Raw genomic sequence first — 6,057 nt, 5'->3', positions numbered from 1 at the left:
AACTTCATGCTTTATGTCGTATTTTGGACTACCATAATTTCGTGCATACAGTCTTCGGCGGCGTATAATCCACAGATAGCAGAATACAGTAGATACAGAAAGTAGATGCAGAAGGAAAATGTGCATACCATGTGCAAGGCTTAGTAGCATTTGCAGTCAAATTTAGAGGTATTGGTGTGAGGAGGAAGTAAGTCCGAGGTGTACGGAGGAAAATTGTTGCCTATTAAGATTTTTTTGAGATTAATTAATGCATTTTGAAAGTCATTGGCATTATTACAGATATGTTTGATGCGAGATAGTTGAAAAAAAAACATTTTTTTGGAAACCTTTTTGCTTTCAAAAAATGTTTTTGCGGAAAAAAATTCGGTGTTTCTACTCACATTTATATGTCATCTATAAATGTTTGAAAAAAATATTTTTTGTGAATTAATTTTCAAAATATCTATTTATATATTCCAGCCTCAAAGGAAAAAAAAGGCTCAGACAATAGGGGAGACCGAGGCTTTTTGTCACACGGGAAGGTTGTCACACGCATTATTTTTCAGAACATAGATGGTGCCCACTGTCCATAATGGTACAGTTTGTTCATGCAATTAAAGAGATTCTTCTTCCCAGTATTAATATATGCTTCGGACACTTTCGTAAATTTTAGAGATTTTTCCGAATTTTTGTTGGATTAGTAATTTTCCATTGTCTTGTTTCAATGGCATGCTTTGTTGATTGATTTTATCGAGTATGTCTATTATAAAGTAATATATAAACTATTATTTTGCATAGTTGTAAACTTACTTATTAACATAAATATTTTTTGTTGGATTGTTTTTCAGCCGTGTGGATCTTGAAATCGTTAGTTGTCCCAGAAGAAACGGGGTTAGTTGTCACATGTGACAACTTAACCCTAAGGGAAATACAGTGCGTTAGTTTGCCTTCACTTTCTTGATTTCTTTCCATATGTATGAAAAATGAAAGGATAGTAAAATTTTATATATTGAATTCATCAACTTTACGTCAATCTAGTTTGAGAAATTACAATTTCTGATATGTGCTTTCAGCGTTGGTTCTCGGGGCACGGGGCCCAGAGCTTTATATTTTTTCAGAGTCCCCTGAATTTATTCATTTAAAATATTGCATATGCGTATTATAAAAAATTCTCGATAACTTGGAGGATTCTCGATTTCACTCATTGTCGTACGAGACCCGTTGTACCCCCAACCCTTCCTGTCAAGATGCCACTGTGCACAAATGACATTACTTGTGCCAAGTTCAAACAAGTAAAAATTTAATTAGGTTAAGTACATTCATAATTTTCAAGTGCAACAAGTAACAGAAGCAAGCTACATAAAATAATCTATGTAAACCTAACTAATAAATTATTTCAGCTTAATTCTGCCATTTTAATGGGCAGATTGGCAATAAAATATAGTTGAACAAGAGAATAATTCATGATCACTTATTTAGTTCTCTATTTTCAATGTTTTATAATGAGTGAATACCTAATTAATTTATAGAACTCGAACGATATGCAAATTAAGATACTCTCGCCTGTAAATCAAACATCCTCTTGTCATAAGATTTAAATATATATGCATATATTATATGCATATATTTATATGCATATATATTTAAATTATAATTATATAATTTTAAATTATTACCACCGTCTGCGAGTAGACCTATTATATGCTAGTCGGATGACAATATTTACCAGCCTTTTTACTAGTCAATGGCACCAGAAGCCTCTGGATACTCGGAAAACTCTTGGGAAACGGTTTTCTAGAAGAGATTCATCATTCAAATATTGACAGAAAACTCTTACCATAAAAAAGGGTAGGTATAAATCAAATTCTCAAATAGAGCACCCCTGCCTCGTTTGAATAGGAAGCCCTGTGTACCTCGGGCCCATCCTTAAAGACTTCACTCTGTGAATCTAGATCCTTCAGTATGAACTTGCTGATCCTCGAGCTTCATGAAAAGTTTTTTCCCCGCAATACCTGAAAGGTCGGAGAGACCCCTGTATTGGGCCAGAGGTTCCCAAGAAATTACTCACTTATGGGTCGTGACCCATAATCAGGTCGCAAACACTTCCAAGACGAGTGGTACATTCAAACGAAGCATTTTATTTATAGCCTATTCTCTGTATAAACGGTTTTAAATGGTTTTTAATGATTCATTTTTTTCAAATTTAGACTTGTAATAGGTATTACATGTGTGCCCAACTGCAATGGGTCTTAGTGAAGATATCGACCCCAAGTTATTAACTAATTTTTCTTATGAAACTTCCTTTCTAATTGATAATATGCTTAATTCTGTAAAATAAATTTAATTAAAGCAAATTTTGATTCACGGGTGAAGATGAAAAATATTTATTAAGCATTTTTAAATTCAAAATAAAGCCATGGGTCGAAGTCGATCGTGAGTTGATGTTGGGTCGCAGCTCAAGAGGTTAAAACCCATGTATATCAGTTAGTGTGCGCCTTATCACAAGAAACAGATATGACATTTATTTATTTTCCAGTTCTATAACTCGAACGATATGCTAATTAAGATACTCTCGCCTGTAAATCAAACATTCCCCCTCGTCATAAGACTTTAAAAAAAAATTGTAATTATATATATATAATTCAAAATTATTATCACCGCGTCTTTGAGTAGGGATATTATTAGCTAGGCTGACAAAATATTTACCAGCCTTTTTCAAGTCAATAGCATCAGAAGCTTCTAGATACTAGGAAAAATCTTGGAAAACGGTTTTCTAGAAGAGATTCATCATTCACATATTTGACAGGAAACCTCTTTTACAGTGATTTCCTTACCAAAGAAAAAACCCCAAAAAATAACGCCCAGTCCATTAGTATTCATTAACTAATGTCCTCTCGCGTCAACAAACCCCAAACATTTCATTTCACTGTGGAAAAAAAAAAACCCCACTTATATAGATGCATACATACGCCTCTTTTTTTTCGTTACTATTTTTTTAATATCATTATTGGAAAATAATGACGGATTCCTCTTAATGACAGTATAAACACATGGTCGTGGCTCGGAAATCACTGATATTGGTTTCCTTTACGCTTTTCCCTTTTTATCACTCCATTCCATCCGTACAAGGACCATAATATACAGTATGTACTTTTCCTGTGTTGGCCGGAAATTATAAAGAGAATGACTATAATCATTATTATCAGTATGACTAGAGGCTAGGTGTGTTATTATATTGCATTATCTTCACTAATATGAGACTGAGGCATAATTGCTTTGTTTTCTCATATATGAAGGTTTTTTTTGTGTTTACTCATTTTTATATGTGATTGTTAGTGACGTTATGTATTTTTTGAAGGTCGTATAGGACATTTTAGTGTCTCGTATAATCATCGTACTCGGTGGTAAACATTATTTATCACAATCTGAAAGCATATTGATTGAATGAATGAGACATTTAAGTTGACCCTCTATGGTTCAACCCAATAAAAACATATTCAACTTTTAAAAATAACTCATATAAATTGGCGCTGATAGCATATTTTACATTGAAACAATACATCATCGTAGCAATTTTATTGATTAGAGTGGATTATTATTTTTATTTTTTTAGAATGGACAATTAAGGGTAAAATTTTTGCCTTTATTTTACTGTTATCTATAAACTGATAAAATCTTGCTTAGCGAAGGTGAATGGTTTTTTACCTATTGCATTTTACTTACAATTCTCTCAATGTGGTGTGATTTTATTAATTTCTGAACACGTAAAATTTCAGTAGCTCTCAAAAAATAACCGACAAGAAATCAACTCTTTCTAGATAAAAAAAAAAAGTATCGCATTTATATATCGTATTTTACCATATATTAGCCATCGAAATTACCATATATTAGTACTACAGTTGAAATCCCGTTATAACGAACCATCTACGGACCCAATAAAAAGTTCACTACATCCAAATTTGTTGAAACATTGATATTTCTTAGCATCTGATGGTGGTTTTGTTGGTGAATCATTCACTTCGATAACACACAATTTACTAATAAATTATTAATCATTACACAAACACACAATTAATCAAATATTAGAAAGGAAAAATTTTGAAGCAGTATTATTTACTTTTGTTTTTTCATCCTATGCAAAAAATTTTATTATTTTTGATTGAGAATATACTTAGATTTTAAGTAAAGCTCATCAATTTTGTAATCGACGATTAGGAAAAAGTCCAAAGTTTTTTCGCTCCACATTTTCCGTAGAAAAAATGAAAGTATTTAGAATGCTTGCAGCCGCTTTCACTTTCAGACCGAGTAGCTTCTTTGCTACATGCAGATTTTTTTGCAGAGATTTTTTTTTTCCATCTAGATTTGTGAGCAGCGATTTTTCCAAATGTTGGAAACTAGATTTCAATAAGGAAAATTACCTCATAATGCCGATTGCTGGCTCCAGGCTCGTAACTAGGCTGGGGCAACCGGAGCACTGAGCTAAATGTGGGGGAGGGGGGGGGGCCTCACAAAAAACATTTACATTTATTTTGCATTATTTTTTCTTTTTTAAAGGGCCCCCCAAGAAAATGTCTGCCTCGGGGTCCCTAGAAGGTACAAGGTACGCTACAGCCCTGATTGGGTCCATCTTCAAAATACGTTTGGTTATTTTTATTTTATCATTAATTGAAAATGCTTTCTTCTTTACGGAATACGCCATTTTTACCGATTTTTTTTAAAGATACTGCGATGATTGCAACTGATGGTAGAATGTCTGTTTAGTCTGAAACGATCACATGAATATGAAGACAGCGGCATGAGATAGAAAGGAGGGAGGACATCAGATATGACTCTAGGCTATTTTAGTTCACTATAAGTGGACTTCCATTTTCTCAGCAGTTCACTATAAGCGGACTTTCATTTTCTCACCAGTTCACTATAAGCGTTTAAAATAGCATTAGTTAAATAAGTGTTCAGTTGGGACCACTGAAAAGTTCACTATATGCCGGGTTCACTATAGCGAGGTTCGAATGTATATTCAAATATACACTGGACCGTAGAGTTAATAATGGTATGTAAATTAAATGTGAATCATATAAAACAAAATATTTGGTGTTAATTAATCCCATTGATGGAGAAAAGTACCAAATTCGAGATATTCTACTTTTCTACGTATAACCCACCGATTATAACTTATAACGTAAACATCGGAATTTCTTGGTAAGAATTACAGTCGAATCCCGTTTTAACGAATACCGTTATAACGAAAATCTCGTTTTAACGAATACCGTTATAGCGAAAATCTCGTTTTAACGAATACCGTTATAACGACAATCTCGTTTTAACGAATACCGTTATAGCGAAAATCTCGTTTTAACGAATACCGTTATAGCGAAAATCTCGTTTTAACGAACACTTTTCTAATTCCCCCCAGATCATTTTGCATAGAAACAACGCAAAAACCTAGAATTCCTTTATAACGAAATTTAGTTATAACGAAGTGATTTTCTCCGGTCTATTGGCGTTCGTTATAACGGGATTCGATTGCATGTACCGTGTGAGTTATTATTTTATTAATATCATATCATTATCTGCAGATTTTTTTTTCTGAGAGATTACAATATATAGATAATATAAATGTTGTTAAAAATTAAATAGAGAATATATACACAGTCGAATCCCGTTTTAACGAATACCGTTATAGCGAAAATCTCGTTTTAACGAACACTTTTCTAATCCCCCAGATAAGTTTACATAAGAACAATGCAAAATACCTGGAATTCCTTTATAACGAAATTTCGCTATAAAGAGGAGATTTCTCCAGTCTCCTGTAGTTCGTTATAACGGGATTCGACTCTACGGGATTCGACCTACAGAGGGACATAGACTTGGTTGAAGGGGTGCAGAGAAGAGCTACGCGTGTCCTTATTGGCACACAGGGCTTGAGTTATGAAGAAAGACTTCATTTTTTGAATATGTTTACATTGGATGAACGCAGGTGTCGAGGAGATATGATCGAAGTGTTCAAAATTTTCAATGGGATGGATAGGATGGACCATGAACTTTTAGTACACCGCCAATCGACTGCTTTTACAAGGG

General features: G+C 33.5%; 1 long non-coding RNA gene across 2 annotated transcripts in view; it reads left to right on the top strand.

Annotated features, from left to right (window-relative positions):
* LOC149081721 (uncharacterized) overlaps positions 1 to 6,057 on the top strand; it is a 124,904-nt gene that overhangs the window by 102,088 nt on the left and 16,759 nt on the right. The gene's annotated exons all lie outside the window — the stretch shown is intronic.

The sequence above is a fragment of the Pholcus phalangioides genome, unplaced genomic scaffold (assembly GCF_987345545.1).
Source record: "Pholcus phalangioides strain wild (caught in Gottingen) unplaced genomic scaffold, Ppha-v1.0 ptg000009l_1, whole genome shotgun sequence".
NCBI classification, from domain to species: Eukaryota; Metazoa; Arthropoda; class Arachnida; order Araneae; family Pholcidae; genus Pholcus; species Pholcus phalangioides.
The sequence above is the reverse complement of the archived record's forward strand: the minus strand, read 5'-3'. Positions and strand labels throughout refer to the sequence as shown.